Genomic DNA, 15470 nt, shown 5'->3' on the forward strand with positions numbered 1-15470 from the left:
ATTAAAGATCAAAGTCAACAACAAACTTAAAACACTCCATTTCTCACTTTTCCAATTTTTCTTCCTTAGCTCATGTTCTTTGGGACTAATTTGCAACAAAATGTTCAAAAGCTGGGCAGAGTGCAGGAGAGAAGGAATTCTGGAAGCTTTGACACAATCTGATGGCCACTTGGACCTAAGTTAGCACAGATTGAGCAGAGGCCATCATAAGATACAGGCTCTTTCTATCACATCTCTTTTATTTTACAATACTATTCAGTTCTACATAACAGCCACAGATTCCCTTGTTCTCCCCCTTCCTGCCCCCTCCCCTTCCCCCCAGCCCACCCCCTATTCCCACTTCCTCCAGATCAAGGCCTCCCCCGAGGACTGAGATCGACCTGATAGACTCAGTCCAGGCAGGTCCAGTCCCCTCCTGCCAGACTGAGCCAAGCATCCCTGCGTAAGTCCCAGGTTTCAAACAGCTAACTCATGCAATGAGCCCAGGACCTGGTACCACTGCCTAGATGCCTCCCAAACAGATCAAGCCAATCAACTGTCTCACTTATTCAGAGGGCCTGATCCAGTTGGGGGCCCCTCAGCCTTTGGTTCATAGTTCATGTGTTTCCATTCGTTTGGCTATTTGTCCCTGTGCTTTATCCAACCTTGGTTTCAACAATTCTCACTCATATAAACCCTCCTCGTTCTCGGTAATTAGACTCCCAGAGCTCCACCCGGGGCCTAGCCTTGGATGTCTGCATCCATATTCCTCAGCCCTTGGATGGGGTTTCTGGCACTACTATTAGGGTGTTTGGCCATCCCATCACCAGAGTAGGTCAGTCCTGGCTGTCTCTCGGCCATTGCCAGCAGTCTTTTGTGGGGGTATCTTTGTGGATTTCTGTGGACTTCTTTAGCACTTTGTTTCTTCATTTTCTCATGTGGTCTTCATTTACCATGGTCTCCTATTCCTTGTTCTCCCTCTCTGTTCTTGATCCAGCTGGGATCTCCCGCTCTCTTTCCCTCGACTGACTGGACTGCTACTCACATCACCAGTGAGGCTACCTGGAAAACAAGACCCCAAGAAAGACATGGGGATCACCCTTTTGAGCAAAATCTTGAACATAGCAGTGCAAAACAAACTGTGATAAGTGAAATGGGAGGCTGTATTCGGCAAATAGCCAGGCTTGCCCTTAAAATGGAAAAGTAGCATGAATTTCTGTTTTATACTGCAAAGACATATTAAATCCTCCTCTCTGTGTTTCATCTCTATCTTCCTGATGTGTCCATGGCTATGTAGATGGGGTGGATACATGTCTCATTGGTATGTGTGTGTGAATGTGTGTGTGTGTGTGTGTGTGTGTGTGTGTGTGTTTGTGACATAATATGTATACTGACAATAGTAAAAGTGGACCCAGTGAACAAGACATGGATCTTGAAGGAATGAAAGCTTTGGCACCAATTTTCTACATTTCTTTACTTCTCTATCCTGAAGGAAGTATTTGTGGCCTCCGTGGGACATGGTCATTCTCAAATCATACTGTGCCAAAACATATGATTTTTAAGGTATTCTTGCATCTTTTGCTCAGTAACAATGGTGAAGTGTTTAATGCCTGTGGATTTGACTGTGGTGTAGAGGATTTTAGGTTTTACATTGGCATTTTAGCTCAGCATTCCACCCACCCACCCATTGTCAAGACTCAATCCCATTAAACTTTCTGAGAGGGGTTGAACATTCTAAATCCTACCAGCATCCCTCATCGTGTGATCAATTTTCTCTAAGCAACAGTATAATCATGACTGTTAGTCTTTAATCACTTAGGAAAAGCTGCTTCACTGCAAACCTCATAACTATAAGTTTTTCATTCCTCAGGTCAAATACTTCTTTGTAACGAGGCTTCTTGCCACCCCTTGATTGCTAGGATTCATTTGCTCTTTTTCCTAAATGTGAATAGAGATATTCTCGGCTGTTTCTTCTGGGCAGGCTCTGTGTTTACACTGGATGGTTTTGATACTGGGAATCAACATCCAACTAGGGTTCATTAACAGAAATCCCATCTGCCTGAAGATGTGTTTCATTGGCAGTAATTTCTCAAATACTTCCATCTTCCTTGATAGATATGGCCAGGCAAACATAGGCTCTTTTTTTCCAATCCTAGTTACTAATATAATTCTCACATCACACATAATGTATCGCACAGTAAACATATCTGCGCTGGTTGGATTTGTCAACTTGACATAAACTTAGACATATATGAAAAGAGGGAGTCTTACTTGAGAAATTGCCACCATAAGACTGGCCTATAGGCGAATCTGTTGGACATTTTATTGATTAGTGATTAAGTTGGGAGTGCCCAGCCCATTGTGGTGGTTGCCACTCCTGGGCATGTCCTGAGGTGTACAAGAAAGCAGGCTGATCAGGCCATGAGGAGCAGGCCAGTAACCCACACCTTCCATAGCCTCTGCATAAGCTCCTGCCTCCAGGTTCCTCCATCACATCCTTCCCTGACTTCCATTCATCATAGATTGTTGCCTACAAATGTAAGAAGAAATAAATCCTTTCTTCATCACATTGCTTTTGGTTATAGTATTTTATCACATCAATAGAAGTCATAACTAAGACAATCTCGCTATCTATATTCATCTTTATTATTTATACATGTAGGTTATGGAATGACAGCAAAGGGTTAAAAAGGCAAGGAGTTCCAGAGAGGCATATGAAGCCAGAGCTGGAAAAACTATAGGAATAAGAAATGTTCTCTGTGGGGGTGAGAAAAGAAATCAAGCCAAGCTGGAGAATCTGCCCAGGCTGCTGGCTACAGGTTGTAGATTCAGGCTACAGGGTCTGAGTTAAGGTGAAAGAGCAATGTCAAGTGAAAGGCAGTACTCTGAGCAACAGGATGGATGGCAGGTCCAAATGGATTTAATACCTGGCTGGCTGGACTGTACATCCAGATGAGAGGAAGGATGGCAGATGTTAATTCTAAGAGGCTTCATCAGCAGTGAGTTCAAGCCAAGCTGAAGTCTTTGGGATAGTTAGGATTTTCCTGCCTGATAGTCCCTGGATGCCCACATCAGATGGTCAGATAACAGCTGGATGGGGTCATCCTCTTTGCATTTTCTTAGGGTTCATATGTGGGAGCTACATTCTTTAATCAGGCTAGTGTGCTCTATAAGTTCTTGGGTCTGATTTCCCTGATAGGATCTCAATAAATGCCTAGACTTTCAATGATCCCATATAAATACATAGGGTGGCACTCTTTTTACACCCAGGAATGTCATGTACCAGTCCATGTTGGATTGGTGATGCCACAATATTCATATGTCAATCCAGGGACAGAGTCCTTCTTTGTCCTCACAGTGAAACCAAGCTGCTTGCAAAATGGAGTCACTCAGGGCAAGGCACAGCCTGAAAAGCAATATTTAACCTGGGGAAGGGCACAATCCCATCCCTTCTAGGTGTGGAATTTGCTGGACTTTGTACTGCTTCTCTAGACACAGCCTCAGCTAGTCCTGGGCTCGGATTCAACCTGCCCATTCTGAAGCAACTCAGGAAGCTTGCTGCCAAAATTACGTTCTTGAAAGGTTGACAACTTTACCAGCAGTAAAAGTGTGCCTAGCCATCAAGGTTTGCCAAATAAAACACGGATTTGATTAAGTTTCCATTCCAAAAACACAGTGCATAATAAAGAACATTCAACATTATAGCTTCTTCTGAGATTCAAATTTAGCTGAAGAGTCTGTGATTTTCCTTGCTAAGTCTGATATTCTTATTTGTCTTTGTACAATAAAATTTATGTGTTTGTCCAAATGAGTTGATATCATTACTAATATACTAAGGTAATATATACAATATCAATCAGTTTTGAAATTCACCACCTCACTCATCTTTTTTCTACTTAGTTGAAACTGTTATAATTAGTATTTTAATTGTTTTGATTACCAATCTATTAACCTATTCATGTCTGTTGCTTTACTATAGCAGACAATATAATTATATACTTGATTTTTTTACATTTTACTACATATGATATTTCTCAGACAATGCCAAGATCACAGGCAGGGCTTTGTGTTTGTGTTGAGATGTATTTCAATCCCACATATATGTCAGACTCCTTAGGAGACAATTCTTATTTTTGTGAAATTGATAGTAATTTATTATTCACTCACACATTTATTATTTCTATTATTCTTTTTTACTTCCTGCATTTCTGTATTTCTATCTGGGATAATTTTTCTTTTAGCTTGACAGTGTTTTCCTTCCTTCCTTCCTTCCTTCCTCCCTTCCTCCCTCCCTTCCTTCTTCCCTCCATCCCTTCCTTCTGGTGAAGAGTCTACAGATAAGAACTTCAATGTTGTGCCATCCCCACCCTACCCCGTTTCAGACAGGGTCGTATTGTGGATTCCAGGCTGTTGGCCGGCAACTAATGATCCTCCTGTTTCACCCTCCCAAGTACTGAGATTGCAAACGTGCTTACTATACCTGGCTCTGCTCATACTTTGGGGGGCGGGTAATTTGCTCTGTGCAAATGTTTTAAGTTACCTTTTATTTTTGCTCTCTCTCTGCGGTGGTTAATCTTGGTTCCAACGTGATGAGATTTATAAGCATCACACAACTTCTGAGTGTTTTTGTGAGGATGTTTTAACTGAATATCAGTATTAGCCATCCCAGGAGCTAAGGTTTGTCTAGAACAAAAAGGGGAATGAGAGCTAAGCATCAGTATTATTGTCCCTCTACTTCCTGATTGCAATGCAACATGACACTACCTTACACTCCTGCTGCAGTGACATCCCTGCCATGACGTCACTCAAACTGTGAGCCAAAATCAACCCTTTTTATATTTAAATTGCTTTCATCCTGTATGTCACAGAAACAAGTAAAACAGCTAAACAGAGATATCTTTTCATTTCCTGCCCACTCTCACTCTTATAAACTTAATGCTCATGAATTTACATTTGATCCATAAAGTCTATACTCCTCCAACAAGTTTTTATTTGATTTGGTTGTCAGCCAAGTACTAGTTCGTATTTAGTTGTGGGTTACCTTATATTTGTTTTCATTTGGGTTTATTTGGGTGGTACAGATTGGTATTTTCACTAGTTTTGATATTTTCTTACACACCATCTTAATTTTAGACTTCTACTATTCTGTCTTTTTTTCCATCTTCAATTTTAATTATCTTTCTGTGCTGGCTAGTTTCAATGTCAACTTGACACAAGTTAGAGTCATCTCAAAGGAGGGAATCTCAACTGAGGAAATGTTTCCCTAAGACCTGGCTGTAGGGTATTATCTTAATTAGTGATTGATGTGAGAGGGCCCAGCCCATTGTGGGTGGTTCCATCCCTTCAGCTCGTGGTCCTGAGTTCCATAAGAAAGCAGGCTGAGCAAGCCACGAGGAGCAAGCCAATGAGCAGCACCCCTCCATGGCCTCTGCATCAGCTCCTGCCTCCAGGTTCCTGCACTGTTTGAGCTCCTGCCCTCCCTGACTTCCTTCAGTGATGAACAGTGCTATGGAAGTATGAGCCAGATAATTTCTTCCCCAAGTTGCTTTAGCCGTGGTGTATCATCACAGCAGTCATCACCCTAAGACAGAAATTGGTACTAGGATTGTAGGGTATTGCGATGATAGACCTGGCCTTGTTGTTTCAGGGTGGATTGTGGAAGGACTTTGGGACTTTGTGTTAGAAAAGTCATTGAATGTTGAGAGCTCAGTGGGCTGGCTATTCTGTAGGGAGATAAGAATGTTGAAAACAGTGCAGACAATGGAGGACTGGCTTGTGAAGTTTCAGAGGGAAGCAAAGACTCTACCAGGCCCCGTGTGTGAAGCATCTGTGGTGTCTGGTCAACTGGAGCTGACTAAATATTTGGCTGTGATTAACAAGAGACCAGAACCTGTATAGTGGTATTGCTTTGCTGGGACAGTAGATGCTGGTCAGCTGAAGCTGTAGAATTGGCTGTGATTTAAAAAAAAAAAAAAAAAGACCAGCATCATTGAGATAAGTCTTCTAGGAAGTGTTTCCTCAAGGTCAGTACACAGAAGCTGTGGCCACAGGGGTGGCCATAAAATGATTGAAAGAAAGCATGTGAGATTTTCAATTTTTGCAACTATTTTTTTTTGATTCACTGTGACTCACTTAAAGCCAATCTTGCCTGATACATTTCTTTAGGAACGGTTTGATGACATTTCAAATTCTTAGATTCATATCTTCCTTGAATAAATACATAGAATTTCTAGAAAGCGTTGATTGAACAAGCCTACAGCCTATGTTGAAGACAAGTAAGCTCGCGGGGATATGTAAATGCCTCCATGAGTATTAAAGAATTTCATCATCTCCCAGTTATAGCCTGCCTGAAGCCTTACTAAATAAAGCTTAGCTGTTTAGGTATTTGTATTGCAAGACAGAAACTGGAGAAAGTAGCACATGTAAATGTGTCACATAGGCAATTAAATTCGAATGACCTAAAAAAAAAAAAAGAAAGAAAGAAAGAAAGAAAGAAAGAAAGAAAGAAAGAAAGAAAGAAAGAAAGAAAGAAAGAAAGAAAAAGAAAAGAAATTTCTTATACCTTCAGTTTTTCTTTCCCGTTTATCTGAGATTAACAAGACTATAGGGAAATCTGCTTGGCATCAAGATCTAATTACAACTTCAAACTGTTTCCTCAAAGGACTTATACCCTGGCTTTAAGCCAAAGAGATTTTACAGGGGCCCTCAAATACACACAACACACACACACACACACACACACACACACACACACACACACACACACACTGTATGATGTTATTTGTACATATGATCCCAATGTCCACTCACTTGTTCTTTCCCACATCCTCTCACTTTATCTGTCCTAATGATTCTGTGTCTTAAATGCCTTCCTAATCTACCAAGTCTTCTTCTCTGACATGAGTCCACCATCATTTCTGACTCAAGTGATGACAGCAGTCTGTCTTACTGACTGTCCTTCTGTCTCGGCTGTGGCAGCCCTCTCACCACTGCAGTGAGTGACCTTCATCAGTCAGAAGATGCTGTTCTCTTTCACTAAACCTGTCAAAGGTACCCCATTGCTCTTCTGAAAAAAAAAAAGTCTGTGTTTGTTAGTATTTATGGGACATACATTTCAACCAAGTCAGAACAGCATTGAAGATCTCCTTCATATAAAAATAACCCAGAAGGTCAATATAATTTGATAAAATAAATACAGTTGTCTTCTGCTGGATGTTTGGTTGTGAAACAGGACCTCACTATGTAGTGTTATCTAGTCTGAAAATCTATGTAGACCAGGCTGGCCTCAGACTCATAGAGATCCACCTACCTCTACCTTCTGAGTGCTCAGATTAAAGGTATGCACCGTCACATACAATTTTAGGAAACCTTCATTTGTCTGTGAGTATCACTTGCAACATGTAGTTTTGATCTAGATGCGTGGTCATGCTTTTAATTTCTGTAGACACACTATTCTTTTGATAAATCCATCTTTTCTAAGAACCTTAGATGTGGCTTGCTTTTTGTCTTCCCTCTCTTTGAGAAGCTTCTCCTTTTCATACAGTGTTTGCTCTTGAGAAATCTTTCTGGTCTCACAAATCATCAGAGCCTCCAATAACACAAGGCTAGATGTACCTGGAGAACAATATATTTCTACATTGTATTGCAATATAAGAGCTTTTACTTTAATGAGCTGACCTGCAAAATTGTGGAAGACCTAGTTCTAATTAGGAATTCAAGCACTCACAGAATTTTTAAAAAGCTAAATAATCCATTCAGCACTCAGAATCCATCCTGATTGGATGGCTTGTTGTAATAAGCTGTGCTTTGTGTACTAGTTTGCCTTTAGTTGAGCATTTGAATTTATTTTTTTCTATATCCATACAGCATTAGTTTTTCATCAGCAGGCACAGAACACACAAACACAAATAAGTAGGGAGAGAGCCATTAAGAAGAGAATATTTCAATATTCTCACCTAGCACCATGAAAAGACTTCTGCTCTCAGCATTTTAATTTAAAGTTCAATTTCTGTGATATGTTTTACCATATATCATGTAGTATGTGGTTTGGCAGTGTTCCAAGTAGGATTGACCTGTCCAAATAATGTCCTGATTATAGAGGTCAAATTTGTGAAGTTTTAGATTAACTTACACTGCCCTGGGTTACCTCGATATGACAGTTAAATGAAAAATAGTAAATGATTGAACTTTTTCAATGTAATTGAAGAAAGGGAAGTAACAAAAGTGAGCACAAAGCTTTAACAATAGAAATAGTGGAAGATAAGCAGGTGCTCTATCCTGTGCATCTTAGGTCTCTGGCTTAGGGACAGTAGTTGCTCAACAAATATTTATGAAGTGAAAGTCACAGTGCGTATCAAAGGTGAGTTCTTCCTCAGGAACACTCCCGGCCTTGTAAATAGTATATATATATTTATATTAGTGCGTATATATGTGTTATATATACGTATAATTTATTATACACACACATACATTTTATTTCGATATGTAGATAGATAGATTTGTGTGTCTGGGGTGTGCACATAGTGGACATTAAATGTCTTCCTCAATTGCTCTTCACTTCTCTCTCATTGAACCTGGAGCTCACTGACTAGCTAGACTGACTGGCCAGCAAGCCCATGGCACCCTCCTGCTTCCACTGCCCAGGGTTTACATTACCAGTGTGTGGTGCTGTGTCTGGGTTTTACCTAGGTACCCAGGATCTGAACTCGGTCTTTACAGATTCAACCATATGCCAAGCAGCTGAATAAGTACATTTGTTCCAAACAATTTGGCTTAATCTTCTGCAATACGTCCTGATAAAACTCTTTCATGCTGCTCTTTTAGGAACTGCTCAATTTTTCCAATGATACACAATGTAAAAATTATTACTGTGCAGATATGTGTTCAGAATGTCCTGTTATATTCTGACACTTTGGGATAGCTTAAATAGGCTGTTTCTGGTTAGTCACAATGATTGGTTTGATTTTTTTCTTAACCTCCATATATTTTCTCTCCAAACACTACCAAATATTGAATGAGAGTCTGTGAAGCTTCACAAAACAGTGAGGATTCAGTAGTAAAGAAAATAAATGAAAATCGCATTCTTTCTCATCTGCCATCTTTAATGGGAATGGAAGCTAATTGTACAGTTCCTAAAATTGGTCGATGTTCTGATCCATTTCAAACATCAATGGTTTCATTGCTTGTTTGCTAATTAGATTGGGAAATTCAATGTGGAAACCATATACTTTGTGGGGAGGAGTTGGCCAGCTTTACATGCCCCACCATTCATTTTTAGTAGATTCTTTTCTTCCTGAAGCATTGTTATATTTATTTTAATTCTGTATTTCAGACATTGCTGTGCATATATTTTAAAGTAACCATGCTTTATGTGTTTCAAGGAATGTGTATCTTTGACTTTAAAGTTTAAAAGGGTCCTACCCAATTTTTTTTTTTGGTCAGTGAAACCGAACACTGCACTCCTACAAATGTGCCTATGCTTTACATTTATAAACCCCAGAGCTGTTTGCAGTTCCTTCATTTTCCCAAGCAGAGGAGGGGTTATGTGCACAGACAAGCGGTCCTTTTGGGTAGCAGCAGTACCACACACAGCCTGTAATAGCACACTTGCTTGCAAGGTATTTCTTCTTCATGTAAGTGATTTTCTGTTCCAAAATAAGGGCACGATTATCTTCCCAAGCCTCTTGGGAAAATAAAAATGGATACATTTAACTCCAGTGAATGAAAAAAAAAACTGTCTTCAAATTGTCAGCTTTGATAAATTTGTGTCAAGGAGACAGTAAGCATAAAAACTGAGAGCAATCGGGCTCTTGCCAAAACATTGTTTTATTGCTAAACAAACTCTATTTTCTTTTATTGCTGCAATATAAGATAGCATCAACTTGTCACTCACGACTATATATGAGAGATATTGAAAATTAGGCATACAACTGAGGCACCAATGTGATCATTAGAATTACTTTATTCTATATCTCATGAATGGATACACACCTTCCAGTTTGGACTATAAAGGACTTAGAATTAGACCTTTCCTCAGGAGTATCTTTTGTCTTATATAATCTTAACACATGAAGAGTGATAAGAAGCTGGTTGAGCCGGGCGGTGGTAGCACATGTCTTTAATCCCAGCACTCAGGAGGCAGAGGCAGGTGGATCTTTGTGAGTTCAAGGCCAGCCTGGTCTACAGAGCGAGATCCAGGAAAGGCACAACGCTACACAGAGAAACCCTGTCTCGAAAAACAAACAAATAAATAATAAATAAATAAATAAATAAATAAAATAAAGAAGCTAGTTGGTACACCTGGAGAAATATGAAGCTTCCTCTATAGATCCTAATTCCTGCCATTCATTCGTTCATTGATAAATGTGTTCATTCAATATGCAATTCAGTTAAGTGTCAATGTAAGCAAACAAGTGCCACCAGGAAGGAACATTTTAACCTGCCTTAAAATAATTGAACCAGACCCTCTAATAAGCAAAGCTATATGAACACTTCTCTTTTCTTTGGGAATTGCACCATAATTCTTGTTACCAGCATCATACTGACCATAGTGACCTTCCACTCACTAAGGATGCATCACAGTAAACAGAGAGAAACAATATGTAGTCCATATCTTCAGGGACCTTTAAGAGGACAACATCAAGAGAGTTGATGATTTCAGCAAAGCATAACTTGTGTTGTAAATGGATGTTCACAAGATCCAAGAGCCTATTATATACATTTGAAAATAAAATAGCTTCAGTGGCTCTGTGCCTCCAGAAGGTTTTACTTGATCAATTTAAGTCAAAAGATGTCTGTGTTTCTTTGACTTGCCTATACATAGCTAAAAGCAACTACTGTGAATAAAATGGATAACAGAAAAAATACATTTCCAGACAAATTTTACAAAGACAGAGTAATGAAGACATAGAACTCTGAACAAACAAAACAAAAACTAAAAAGATTAAGTCTGTAATAAAAAAAAATTCTCATTAAAAGAAAGGCCCTGGACCTAATGATGTCTACAAAATATTCTACCAAATAATTAAAAAGCAAACACCACTCACTTTCAATTCCTCTAAAAAAATGTTGAATGAATATTTCAAGACTCCTTTAGCAAAGTCAATACTACCTTGATGCCAGATCCAGAGTAGAATAATAAAGAAAATAAATTTAGGGTCAACATTCGTGATGAAAATACTTATAAAAATGCCAACAAAATACTATCAAACTGAATCACCAACCCATTAAAAGGGTTATCCATCATGATCAAACTGGATTTATTCCTAGGATACAAGGATGGGTCAAAATATGTAAATTAATTAATATGGTACATTACATTCGAAATTTGTAAGACAAAAGCTATATGATCATCTCAATTGATACAGAAAATTTATTTGACAATATTCAATATACCACTGTGATAAAATCCTCAGCAAATTATATACACATACGTGTGTGTGTGTGTGTGTGTGTGTGTGTGTGTACATGATATTGGATAAATTCAAGATGGTATGATCATAGAACAATTGAGATATAGGAGTAAAGTTTCTCAGTGGAATAAAAGTCAAAAATATTAAGCCCATTGTATGTTATATTCAGTGGTGAAAGCTGAAAGACTTCGCTAGAAAACACAGAAAAGGTAAGTATGCACTTGCCTTCTACTGAACATAATATCAGGAGTCTTAGTTAGAGCAATTAGACAAGAGAAAAGAAATCTCTAAACAGGAGAGACACAAAATTGTCACTGTTTAGGGCATGATCTTATACATACGCATACTTTCCTAGTCTGCCCAGCTCCTGCCAGCAGTAGAGAAGGGCTATTCATGACCCAACCTAGATTTTCTTGCTTCTTCCAGTATTATCTCACAACACAATTTAAAAAAAGAAAGTAAGTTTAAAGATGGTAGTTTTGTAGAACACATGAGAAAAGAAAGAAGACAGGCTAACTGAGGGTTAAGGGATGAAGTAGGGACAGGGCCAGGGGACTGGAAGAGAGAAGGTAGAGAGTGGGTTAACTAAAACTAAGGATATATGAAAAGAGTCTTATGGAAACCTACTCATCAGTAAGCTAACTGCAAAATGCAGCCGTGGTGGCTTGAATGAAAAGTGTCCCCCACAGACTCAGATATTTGAACATTTGGTCCACAGCTGATAGTGCTGTTTGGGACAACTGTGAAACCTTTAAGAGGTGCAGTCTTGCTGGAGGAAGTGTCACTGGGGGAAGGGAGTTTCTGAAAGTTCACAGCCTCACCCCACTTTCAGATCTCTCTCTCTCTCTCTCTCTCTCTCTCTCTCTCTCTCTCTCTCTCTCTCTCTCTCTCTCTCTCTCTCTCTGTTTCCTGATGTGCTGATGACATGTGATCAGTCAGCTTTCTGTTTTGGAAGCCTGTTGCCATGTTGTCTTTACCACTATGGACTCTCTGTCTAAAAACCACACACCAAAATAAACCTCTTTCATAACTTGCTTTTCTTTGTGATATTTTATTGTAACAATGATAAAGTAATGAATACAACGATGGTTAAAAGAGTTTGAAGGTAATTACCCTGCATGAGTGCATAGTGTTGTTCCAAGAATATATGAGATATTAAATGAAAATTACAGTACAAGACACAAGATACCTCCCTAAGTACCACTGGTCAGGAAGGCCTGAGATCCTTCTCTTAAAGAAACATAAACTATGGCTGTCCTCATGTTTACCCACCAAAATTAGATGGGTAGTCTTATTCCTGATGATGCATCACACCTTGGCTGCAGAATAGAGAGAGATTAGTTAAGACATTCCCTCCCTGCTGTCTAGTTTTCATAACACTAGAAGGTGGATACAGGCTGCTGTGGGAGAAAAGATATTTGTGTTTTTATTCAGCACTGGCCCCTACAGACTGATTCTAAGTGCCCAGGCAACGTGTGCCTATCAGCAGTGGTGCAACAGTAGCATGACGGTTAGGAAGTAACTACTCAGTGATGGGATCTGAGTTTGCATCACAGAAGGGAATTCCATGCCTGGCACTGCAATCTCAGTCACAAGCCCATAGCTGTGAGGTTTTCTGATAGAGTCTGCTATTGTTATTTTGATAAGTTTTTTTTTTTTTTGTCAAATTGTCTTCTAAATATTTGTGTACATCCATAGACATGGACCTTTCTCAATCTTGGTCATAGAAGCTTGGCTTTGTTGTTGTTGTTGTTAGTGTTGCTTTGTTTTTGCTGTGGAGGGCAGTCAATAGAGAGAGAGAGGCATAATTTGTCAAAATGACAAGAAGAAGCGACTGAGTGTTCAGCTGTAAATTGGGCATCTATATCAGCCCCACCATGACCAAGGTTCAAGGAGCATTGCGTAAGCAGAAGTCGAAAGAATGTTATTTCTAGATGACGGGTGGCTCTGGATTACATAGGAAGAAAGGTAGGGGAGCAAGTCAAGAGGAGTGATGCTGAAAGCAATGTTCTCCCATGGTGTCTACTCCAGTTCCTGCTTCTGGGTTCCTACCTTGTGTACCTGCTTTGGCTTCCCCCAGTGATAGACTATGATCCAGACATGTTAGCAATAAATTTTATCTTCCCCAAGTGGCTTTTTCTCGTGGTGTTTTCCTCACAGCAATAGAAAGCAAACTAAAACAGAAATTGGTATCAGGTCTGTGGAACAGTGCTCTAACAAACCTGACCATGCTGTTTGGGGGATGATTGTGGAAGAACTTTGGGATGAAAGGGCCTTTGAATGTTCAGAGATTAATGGGCTATTCTGTGAGAGCTTGGAAGATAAGAATGCCAAGAGAAATGTACATAATGAAGGCCTGGCTTGTGAAGTTCGCAAAGACGTTTGCGAGTCCCTCAAAGACTCTATCAGGGTAATTCGTGGATAAACTTGAATTAAGTATCAAATTAAGAATCTGTGGGGTCTGCTTGGCCAAAGAATCAGCTGTGATTAACAGGACAAGAGTACTACTAAAGTGGACAATTGATGCTGGTTAGCTTTGAGAGATCAGTGGTGACTAAGAAGAGACCAGAATCATGAGGGTAGAAATCCAAGGATATTTCCTCAGGGTTAGCACACAGAAGCTGTGCTCAAGAGGGGGCCAAGGTTGCATCTTGTACTGGTAGCTGAACTTAATAATATGTTAGAGTTGCCCATGCAGCACTTGTTTTGGAGGCATGAAGGGGTCATGGAGAGCAGTTGAGGGTTGGTACTAGAAGAGGACAGGAAGGCCATTGGTAAAGGTGCAACCACAGTTGTAGTGAACATTCCACAATGGAAGGACCATGGAGAACAACCGAAGCTTAGTACCATGAGTGACCAGGAGAGGCCATTAATGAAAGTAAGGCCTCAGCTGCAATGGAAATCCCAGCATAGAGGGTATCATAGAAAAAGGTTGAGGCTTGGCATCGTATCAAGGACCAGAACCCCTAAAGAGGGGCCAGAGTGTTGTTGGTAAAGGTGTAGCCTGTGGAGATTCTAGCATATTGTAGATGTCAGAACCATGAGATAATCACCAAGCATAGCAGGAGTTGTGGGGTAGAGTTTTTGTGTTTGACTGTGATGTGATGTGATGTGTGTGTGTGTGTGTGTGTGTGTGTGTGTGTGTGTGTGTGTGTGTGTGAATGTGTGCTGAGTGCTATATGAACTGTTTATATATGCTTTGAGGACAGTGTCCCTGGTGCAAGTATGGTAGATGCAATATATCTAAATATTTTAATCTTTAAGAAATACAATACTTCTGTTTTGATTACCAGTTTAGTCTGTACCTATGATGGGAATTTTCTTTAAGCTACAAAATGTAGGAACATGTGCAGAGGGAGCTGCTGAGCTGCCAGCACCAAAGGGTTAAACCTTTTATTAGCACAGTAAATGAATCTGAGCCTAGCATAGACTCAGCTAAACCTCTGCAATTACCTGGTGCACTTGGAAAGAAAGAAATGGGAATGTAATCAACATAATTATATGGCCAAGCTCTGGAGGAGAGATTTAAGGGTTGACGCAGAATATGTTTGAGAAAGAATAAACATAAAATAACTTAAATTTACAAGAAAGGTAATTCCAAGAACAAGCTATTTGAAATAAGTATTGACTAAATTCCAAATGCTTCTATAAAATAGATGTTTTCATGGGGTCATTTTGAGCATAGAGACTATAAAGTAAAGGGATGCATTCAAATGCCAAATAAGGACCTAAAGGGTGTGCCTACAATGCTTCTCTGTCAACTTGAGCAATCTTCAAGTGTGTTCTATATGCAGGGTACTACTTAATTGACATTTGAAGCCAACTCCTGAAGAAGATGTATAGTGATTGGTAATATGGACAAGGATAAATAGAAATGACTCAGGACAAAGAGGACAACAAACTGGAAGCATAATGAATTTTAATAAATTATGTACAAAAATGAATCTAAGAGAGTCATGATCTATAGTTTGAGCTTTGTGCATTGTTTGATTTTTACTTTGCTGAGGCTTTTTCTGTACTGCTGCATTCACCTTGATATGAGGGGAGGAAAGATGGTGGTGAATGAGCAATCATAGGCAC

Source organism: Peromyscus leucopus, chromosome 20, assembly GCF_004664715.2.
Source record: "Peromyscus leucopus breed LL Stock chromosome 20, UCI_PerLeu_2.1, whole genome shotgun sequence".
Lineage (NCBI taxonomy): Eukaryota > Metazoa > Chordata > Mammalia > Rodentia > Cricetidae > Peromyscus > Peromyscus leucopus.